The sequence below is a fragment of the Falco rusticolus genome, chromosome 13 (assembly GCF_015220075.1).
Source record: "Falco rusticolus isolate bFalRus1 chromosome 13, bFalRus1.pri, whole genome shotgun sequence".
In the NCBI taxonomy this organism is placed as follows: Eukaryota; Metazoa; Chordata; class Aves; order Falconiformes; family Falconidae; genus Falco; species Falco rusticolus.
This window is the reverse complement of record NC_051199.1, coordinates 22,660,989-22,671,127: the sequence shown is the minus strand read 5'-3', so window position 1 is coordinate 22,671,127 and position 10,139 is coordinate 22,660,989. Positions and strand designations below refer to the sequence as shown.

Below are 10,139 nucleotides of genomic sequence, written 5' to 3'. Positions count from 1 at the left end.
ATAGGGATCCAGTGTGGTTTTAGGTGCTCTGGAGTACCAAGACATCTGCATACAGCCCACAGTTGTGATGTAAGGTTTGCAAGCAGACCCCTGCCCTTCTGAATCATCAGCAGAAGATCCTATGGGATACAGTACAGCACAAAAAAAGGTATTAGATGCTTATCTTTAAGCAACTAAATCACACGTGAGTGTTACTATATTTTGTACTGAAAGAAGTACTAGGGCAGTAAAATTTCAAAGGATTATTATGGAGAAAATTTTAATCCCTCACCCACACAACACAAACATCTGTTGTCATGCTTTACCTGAAGCATGCTTGTGCACCACCAAAGTGATGTGAATATGAGATACTGTGTTCCAGATAAGTGAAGTCTGCATTTATGATGAACACAAAGTACAAACCAGTTTGCACTAACTGAGATATAACAGATTGGGTTTTCATAGGATATACCGATATTGATTCAATTTGTAAACCACAGCTCAGAAACACATTATTTTCTTAGATCCTTCCACTATTCGAAATTCATGCTGCTAATCGCATTGGGCAATGGACACATTGATAACTGCTTTTGATGAAGTTAATTAATATTACAAAAGAAGGAATAATATATAGCTATCAATATACTTCTATGGTGCATTCTTATTTCTCACCAAGTAACTGAAAAAATAATATATTGTTGTCCTGGATTATTACCTAGAGCCTAAAAAATGAGACTTCACTCTATATAAGCAGTTAACAACATGCTGTATCTTGATACTAAATATTTAGCCTAAGTTAAAGTGCTTATTTTTTTTATTTTCTTGCATTTTTTTCATTTATTTGCACGTACTGAATGTGTTTAGATGTTTCGTGGGGCTACAAACATTTTGTAAGAGTTTTATGCAGCACATACCCTTACACTACCAAAGACTAAAGAGCAATTCTTTGAAATAAATGTTCAGTTCCTGCTTTGGATCAGAGTGTCAGGACTCAGCATGGCCAAAAACAGAACACAGGCTCCTCAGAGAAGTCCCAGTTAATATTCTTTGGAAAGAGGCCTTTTTAAGCATCATGCCCCATCCTGAAATTTGAGTTAGAGCCTCAGCAAATGCAGCTCAATTTCTCAAGCCAGTACTACGGGATCTGCCAGTCTGGCATAAGATATACAAACCAGCCTATGCTGATATATACGGTGACTAATCAGAGTAATTTCCCCCAAGATTTTCTAAGTAATTCCTTGCTTTTCAAATTATACTTGCGACTAGAAGTTGCAAATAAACATGTGAGAAAAAGTTCTTTTGTGGCAAAAACTTCCTCATGCTGTAACACTGTCCCCTTCTCTTTTCTTTTGAAAATATTTACCCAACTACTATATTTTGTAAGTAATTATTTACAGTTTGGAGAAAGAACAAAACTGTCAAGTATGACTGGATACCTAGAAAAACACGGTCAAATTCACAAAACTAGGAAGGTAAAACTTCTTGTATAAATTATTCTCTATGTATCATTTCTGCAAAGGATTCCATTCCCATCGCAACATCAAAGGTATCCGATTCTCAAAGGTGTTTGATGATATCAGTTAGAAAGCTGTCCGTGTGGTTGGAGGAATTTGAGCAGGGAATCCTCAATGAGGAGAGATGGATGATGAACTCTTGCTTCTTGCGTGAGGCTTGTTGGTCTTCTGCTTTAGAATTTATACTACCCTTACCACTTCTGCTCAGATGTTCACACCGTGCTCCACCTCAGATCAAGAGGAGTCTGTCTCCAATACTTCCAGGGTGCTGCAATACGTAGGTGAAGGCAAGTACCTATTGGTGGCCCACATGTCATGAGCTTTCCAAAAATCCTCCTGTCATGGAAAACATGATATTTTGAAGAGAGTTGGAAGAAGGCTGGAGTCCGCAGATGGAGATCTTTTAGCTTTGCTGCAGAGGCAATTGTATTATGTGGGCCTGGAAAATAGAAGTACTGGACAGGTCTGAGAAATAATACTTTTTTTTTACTTTAGGGAAAATATCAGATGCTGATACATACTGAAAAAGGGAAAAATCTTCATTATTTAGCTAGAGAGACTACTAAACCCATACATAAGGCTATTGTGTGACTAAAGAGAAAAAAAGCCTATCAGTATTTCCCGTAACGTATGAAAAGCTGAACACCCCTCTGCAGAGTGAAGCTGTCAAACTTGAAAATTAAATTCTAACACAAGCTTGTGCTTCAGATGTGGACTTCCCCTCATAACTAATTTTTATTTAATCTGAAAGATCTCCATTATTCTTTTTGGTACTATGATAACTGCTGGAGACAGGTTATACACGGTTGTTTGGGAGAAGGTCTTACATTTGTCACCTGAATTCTGCATCCTGTGCTTACAGTCCTAAAATCTGGCAGCTTTTCAGCTGCAGAGAAGATGCTGATAATAGTAATAAGTTTTCAGGAGCTGCACCAAGTAAGTTGTTTTGTCCAGACTTGTCTATTGCATGTAATAAGCTCAGTTCTACAAAAATCAAGTCATTACTGGAACTCCAGGAGTCGGGGGAACTGTGGCAGACTGCTAATTAATTTTGCCTCTGAAACTTTCAGTAATAATTGGATCAGGGAATGACACATGCATTGAAAAGCAAATGTATCCTGTGAAGTTGTTTGGCCTAAGAATTTTCTTGATATATTAATAGGAATTGCTTTTATTTTGGGAAGTCAGGATAACTTATGTGTTTGTGTCCTTTTTTAGAGAAAATACAGGCTATTTTTAACAACTTGGTTTTTCCAGTGCCACCTAAAAAAAATTTTTTACATTTGATGGCCTACCTGAACTGTATCAAAAGGTGATATTCATGATGATAAGAGCCATTCCTCCTGGAAAAACACACTACCACTCCAAGCACCAAAATGAAGGAATCAGAAGGGAAAAAATAAGAAATCTGTGGAGAGAAAAAGATGGGAAATGAAAAAGAAATTGATCAAAAGAGGTATTGGTAGTTGTTTTCTGTACAAAAAAGCCTATTCAATTATTGGGCTTTCTTAGAAGCAAACTGAAAACTTAAAGTACCATCTATTTGTTGGCTCTTACAAATGAGACTATACTTTTTCTTTTCATCACAATAGCACCCGCAAGCTTCAGTGAATACAAGGTCTCATTGCTTAGATGTAATACTTATAATAAAAAGTATCCTCAGGTCCCCTTTTCCTTCCTCTACCCTAGTCAAAAAGAAAAAAAAAAGAATTGTTATGGAAGAACACTGGCTCAGGGAAATAAAGAAAATCCCACGGGGCAAGTTTGCAGCTGAAAGCAAAGCCCTGTCTTTCCCAAATATACCTTTACTCAACTCAATTACACAAGAAGCATCCAAGATAAACAATTAGTAGATCTTCAGGTCATTTTGTAGTGGAAGAAACCCTATTTTGTTCACAACCATACATAGAAGATGTCCCAAACACACCCCTCCTATTTCTGTATTTTTCTCAGCACCATCCTGCTGGGCTTTTCCACAACTGCACAACTTTCAAAGAGGGTTAAGACACCTTGCAGAGAATATGATAAATATAGCAGCTCCAAGAAATCCAGTACATAGTAGTTTCAGTAAGCTAACTGTTCTACAGAAGAGCCCTAATTTCATTTTATCTCTAAAGCACATAGCTCAGCACTGCTGTTTTTTTATACTGTTGACCCAGCAAAGCCTGATACCGACTTTGCTTTAGAGAGACTCTGTAACTGTAAGCTGGGGTCCTTGATGTGCAGTCTTAGCTGTCAGTCTCTTCCGCTTGACAGGATTGGCTTCTGTAATAGAAATCTGTTTGAAATCTATGCCCACTATAGCCTTAATTCAATAGCAGACATTGTGAACAGTTATCAGGAAAGCACAGCTTTCAAAAATTGCTGGGAACTCCCATATTAGCCACTAGTTCTTGCGTGGGTAATGGACACAATAAAAGAGGGGAAAAAATTAACTGTCTCCTCTGACTCAAGAGCACAGGTCACATTTGAACTTGAGGCTATCTGACCTTTCAGCCCATGCCAGATTCATACCCTACAGGCCAGGATACAAAGCCACATCTTCTGTAAGTCCCAAACAGCCTGCACTCCACTTTTTAATGTTTCCATAATGTAGAACACGACCTTTCAGGGAACTTCTCTCTGATCAGCACTGTACTTCTAAGCCTCACAATTCTGTTCATTTGCCATATGCAAAAATGCCTGTGGTCTCCAAGGGCAGGAGAAAAGGAAGATCAAAGTCAAGCCCCACTGCATAGATCCCAGAAGAGAATTTGTCATAATCCCATGTTCCATCTTTTACCTTGAAGCACAGAGCAAATGAGAAAGGAAAGAAAATTATGGCTTAATAGTGTATGCAATTAGCAATCAGAGGGAACTCATCCAATAGTTTTTCCAGATATCGTGTAACTTTTTGGAAGATACAGTTAACCCTCTCTGCTACTGTCTTCTCATTTGAGACATAAGATTTAATTACTTCTTGAAGCCTTGATGGCAATCCATTTTGAACAGCTTTGTACCCAGAAGGAGAGTCTCCCTCATGCTTATCCATACAGTCACCACACAGTTCTGAAACCTCTTGTTGGCATATGTAAGAGCAGAAGAAATATTTGGGGAGTAACAGGATCAGCATGCCCGACACTGCCCACTCTTTCCCAGATCTCTACACTATGATTTGTGGAGTGAAGAGGGCTGTATTTACGCTTTGTATGGCTGATCTCCAGTCCAAGAAGGCGGCTTGCTGCAGCACATGATCAATCACAATTATGATGCTCATACGGTCCAAGCTATGGTCTAAGCTTCAATGTCAATGAAGTATTGCTGACTTGCATTGTATTTTAGAAGAAGAAAGAAAATTCAAAGGAGTATAATATCTGAATCTGAAGAGCCTAGATCTTTTTGTGCATGCTTTATTCCTCTTAAATACTTCTGTCAATAACAGAAATCTTTAAAGAAATGTATTTGCCATCATTTCCTATCTTCTATCTTTCTAGATGGGGGGGGGGGGGGGGGGGGGGGAGGGAAGAAGGCAGAAAGTACACCATTGCCATTTATGGGAACAAAGAGAAAACTTCTCTGGAACTGTCAAATCACTGCATCTTCTGTTTGCAGGCATACCTGCTAAATCAATTGACCTAAGAAAGCTGTTGAGAAAAGTAGCAAAGCATTAATTTTTCCCCTGTTTTCCACTGCTTAAGCTTCTACTAGGTTTGTACTTAGAAGGACACTGAAAAGAAATGCCAGAATTGCATTCTGCATTTCAACTAGGACTGTCTTTCCACCCAAGCAAAAAACTATTAAACTTATTAAAAATGGCAGGAAAAAAGTACAGAATTCTTCCCACAACAGGTCAACCACAAAAGGGAAAAGATGTGAAAGCAAGTTGTTGTAATGACTAGTACCACGTTATCTGAGAGTGTCAATATGACAAAAATCCTGAAATAAAGTTATTCGTTTAAATATCAAAAGAAGAAAAGGTTGCAAAGGTTGCAAGTATGACACCAACTATGCCTGTAATGGTCTGAGGTTAATTAGACTGAAGGAAACAGCTTGGGCTCTCCATTGTGCTTGAGCTGATGAAGACCACAGGCAGCAAAGAGTACTGTAAAAGATGGGCAAGCCAGCAGGACAAAAAGGTCTTATACAATGTTTAGGCTGCTGGCAATTTTAAGAAAAAAAGAATTCAGAGAAAAAAGAATTGGCTCTGGAAATTTTGAGGCCAGAAGATACTTGCTATTTTAAGACACAGCACTTTATTCCTTTAAAAGCAAGTTGATTTTGTATGTGTGTTTCAACCATTTGCATTTCCCCCAATATTAATAATAAAACCTTCCAAACTGATTCATTTTAAATAAAATATAATAATTTCAGATGAATATGACTTAATGATAAAAGTGATAATAATACATAAATGTTTATTTACGAACTGTATTTACATATTTAAACAGAAGTACCGTTTGCAATATTACAATTTCACAGCACATTTCATTGCTTCAAGTTCCAGTCAGAAAAATGAGTAATCTTTCAGTTATGACAAAACTGGCTGAAAGGTCACTCTTTCCCCAAACTATGGCTAAGTAGATTTGCCAGAGCAAAGTGTTTATGATCAATTCAATTAAAATGGTAATTTCAAGGGGACTGGCAGCTCTCCTAAACTGTGAAGAGTTCTAGTTTACTTGAAATCCCATCACACAAGGTAATAATACGGGATGTTGCTGTTAAGTCACTGTGGTAATTTTCCATGATATTACATTGGAACACTTGCACAAATATAACTGCAGATAACACACACACACAAAAGTTAAAATATTTAGTTTTAATGTATTTATCACATCCCACTGAAAATACACAACTAAGATCAAAAGATCATTGCAGTATAGACCAGCGAGAGCACTGAATTAATCACGAGCTCTGATGCAAAGCTACGTTGCTTGCCAAAGTGAGTGTCTTGTTGGGTCAAGCAAGATCACCCAGCCCCTTAGAACAAGTCACTGGAATTATGTCATTATTTTTTGTTCTTGCAGAGTTTGATAGTGTAGCAGACCCTGAAGCAAAGCTTTGCCTCTAGTTGCAATTATATAAACTTCACAGTTTTTACAAGTCCTCCTGAATGGTTTTCTGATAAGCCATAAGCATAAACTGGTAAGCAATTGTTGTTACAGAGTTCTATTAATAGATATTTCTGTTTAAAAAAAAAAAAAAAAGAAAAAAATTTAAAATGCTGTTCACATTCAGCACTGATGCACAGGGCATTTTAAGGGATTTTAAAGGGAAACCGTCAACCTGAAATTTCATTTCCTTCTGATTACTTCAGCCACCCAGAAGCTAACAAAAAGGATGAAGATATAGAGGGGTTTTTTACCATTCCCTTGTCTCCTCAAACCTTCTCTGTTTGGCTAGTGAATCTGCCTTGCAAATTTGACTGTCTCTGCTAAGTTCCATATCTTGTTGATAGCAAACACCTTGTCATCGAGCACTCTGAGGCTGAACGCTCGCACAAACGCTTCCCTGGCTATGCAGAAAGCAGCAGAACAATGCAGGAGTTCAAAGAGATCACAACCAAGAAATGAACAGGCACGTACTCAAGGAAAAGTTAAAACGGTAAATGTCATCTTGTTTCTTACTGTTGTTCAAAGCCTACCAAAAAGACCTTTCAAAAGAAGTATTTCTAAATTAATAGAAAAGCCTCCCAAATGACACTAAGAATTTTTCAACAATATCTTCTTCTAAAAAATACAGGGTAGTTAAAGGTCGCTCCATTTGGACTTTAGTGAACTAACGAAAACTGAGTTCACACGTAATCCTGAAGGTGGTAAATGACATAAATCCAAATTCATGATCATAATTTTGAAAGTCAAATCCGTGTCTTGCTCATGCTACAGCCTCTGCTGAGACTGAAGCCTGGCTAGATGTGCCTGTCCCAGCCTTCAGTTATGTAGCTGAGAGCAGTATAGCTACAAGGGAAAAAAAGCTCAGTCTGGACTGCAAAAAGCCTTCTAAAAAGCCGAGCAAATATTTAGATTGCTGGCTTGCTCTGAAATCAGCACTGCTATGGCCAAGAGTGCCCAAGCCAACTCAATGTGATTACACACTAAAAGCTCTTAGCAAGATAGTGTTCACCTACCATTGGTCTTGATATACCTAGAAACTTGGTGACTGCAAAGTTCACTCAGTCGGGAGGGAGGAAAGTAAAAAAATGTAAAGAAATCTGTGCCAGTTTGCTGAGTGAAAACGTATGTGTAGTCAGCATAGCAAGGAGATCGCAGAACCTTACCTTTTTAATGGCACCAAATAGCAAGGTAGTAAAAAAAAAGGCTTTCATTTTCTGTTAAAGCTCTTAGAAATCTAACCAAGCAGTTAGTGATGTAAAAGTTGAAGGCCCAAAACTAACAGAAGTTACTAACTAAATCTTTTGTTAAATTCAGTGGGTCTTAACGTAGGCTCTCACCAGTGACACATATTTCACAAATCCTTTAGCTGCTTTGTTTAGGGATGACCTGTTCGAACATTCAAGGTTTGCCTGAGACCTTGGCTATGCTCTTGAGTTAAAGACATACCAATGGGACCCTGAACGAACAAAGGAAAGAATCACCGTTCTGGTGATATACAAAGTCCTTAGTTTAGGACAGGTGGGAATACATCAGGAGTACAGCTCCTGAAACCACTGCTCTCAGCTTTCATCACTCATTTGGATCAAAAGGCCTCCAGGAGGAGCTCAGAGTAGGAAACCAACCTGCACCATTCTTAGCACCATTATTTTTTACGATGCAGGTGCTGGGGAAACGGAAAGAAACACAACCACCTTGACAAAATATACACCAAAGAATGGGCAACTGCAAAAGGAACAGAGGAAAAATATGCAAAGGAAAAAATTAACTCACTCTGTCTTCAGGAAGTCTGAAACATTCTGAAAGTAGTCGTGTAGGCATATTCTTTTTTAAACGTACCCAAAGCAGCAGATATCTACATTCAGCATCTGTTCGAGCAATGACAAGAATGGAGCACTGGAGATGAGGCTGTCTGGGGAACAGAAACCAGAAGACAATGTTTGTTTTGGCACTGAAATCCAGGACGTTATCTAGCTACAGAAATTCAATTGTTGGTGCGACATTTTATTGGCTGTGTTAGTTTTGTGGTGGTTGGCCTTGGCTGCAACTTTTATATACATATAAAAGTAACCCCCGCCTCCAACTCTCAAAGCAATTAAATGACGCCAGAAAGATTTCTGCACCTCTGTGTTCCTTCATTACAACAGGATCTGCTGCTGCTTCTATTAATACAAATCCTGTATGCTGGTAAAGAACACATGGGTTAGCTTCTAATCAGCTGAAAAATTACAGGAGGAAGCAAGATATTCTTAGGCAGATTATAAAATTAAAAAGCTCATGTGGGAGATCTTTTTAAAGTATTTTTTTCTTCCAAAGGAAAAAAAAAATACCCTCTCTTCTGTGCAGCAGGAAGACACAGCTGTAGTTAAAAGCAGGAAGTTAAGAATATCTCGGGGTTTAGACAGGATCTTTTTTGGCATTTCAATAATTTTCTCTTTCCTTCTTACTTTCTGACAGTAGGTTTCTTTGCCAATTTTGTTCTTCTGGAGTTTATAATTCCCTGAGTTAACATACTTTCAAGTGGTGTGCTGGGTGCGTGGATAATTATTCCTGTGGCTCAAGTATTTGGGTCAAGTATTGATAAGGCTTTGGCTGTTTGGAAGTACTCTCCACGCCTTATACTGATACATCTTCACAGACCTTTGCTGAAGCACAACATTTTCCACACAGAAGCAGGGAGCTTAGAAATGTAATTTCTGAGATATTCTGTGTTTGAAAAATCACATAAACACGATCACCATGCCTGGTTTCGGTAGTCACCCAGGATTTAGAATGTTTGCCAGCTGGAAAACAGGAAAAGACAAGAGTGGAAATGGATTGAAAAAAACCCACTATATAAGAAATATGTGCTGGCATTACCCAAAGGCTGTCCTAAAATCCAGGGGAAAAAGTTATAAAAAACCCAATCATTCAATGGAACCATATGGATTTGAGGGATAAAACCCAACTAACCAATGTGGATTCAGATCAGAATTCTCAGAAAAACAGTGTTATCATTGAATTGAGGACCAAAGATCGCAGTTGGTTCTGCTGGCAGATGAGCAGGGGATGAGATGACCTTGAGAAATGAGGAGCCAAGGAAGAAAGGCAGAATAAAACACTGCTGGCACCAAAACCTATGGAAGGCAGCTGCCATTCACCACACCCATGTGGATCTGATCTTGCAACTTGAGGACAAAGAGACCGAGGAAATGCTAAATGACGTTTTAGGAGTAGGCAGATTACTACCCATGATATTCAGTCATGGGTAAAAATTTAAGAATCAGTACTTATCTTTTGTTAACAGCAGGATCAAACCATCTGCAGAATAAAACATTTGAGTGAAACAAAAAATGAAAAATTTCAGGAGCTACATTTCTGAACCGCATACCATTTATACACCCAACCTAGCAACATTATTGTTTCAAGGCAGGCAAAAGGACATCTTTATAAAATATATGGCCAAATACCCAAAAGCTCCTCCAGTTTTACTTCATGCATATGGCCTTTCAGCGCTGTAATTTATATTTCTACTGCTAACTTGCCCAGATGGGCTTTTGCAATACCCTTCTCATAGCTC

At 38.4% G+C, this 10,139-nt stretch overlaps 1 long non-coding RNA gene across 1 annotated transcript; it reads right to left on the bottom strand.

Moving 5' to 3' along the window:
• Window positions 1–2,764: 2,764 nt before the first annotated feature.
• On the bottom strand, window positions 2,765–9,165 carry LOC119156544. The gene is made up of 3 exons (XR_005107185.1): window positions 9,028–9,165; window positions 8,354–8,492; window positions 2,765–2,901 (listed from the first exon to the last, which is right to left on the bottom strand). It is a non-coding gene; the product is annotated as an uncharacterized LOC119156544 (long non-coding RNA).
• Between the last annotated feature and the right edge of the window lie 974 nt (window positions 9,166–10,139).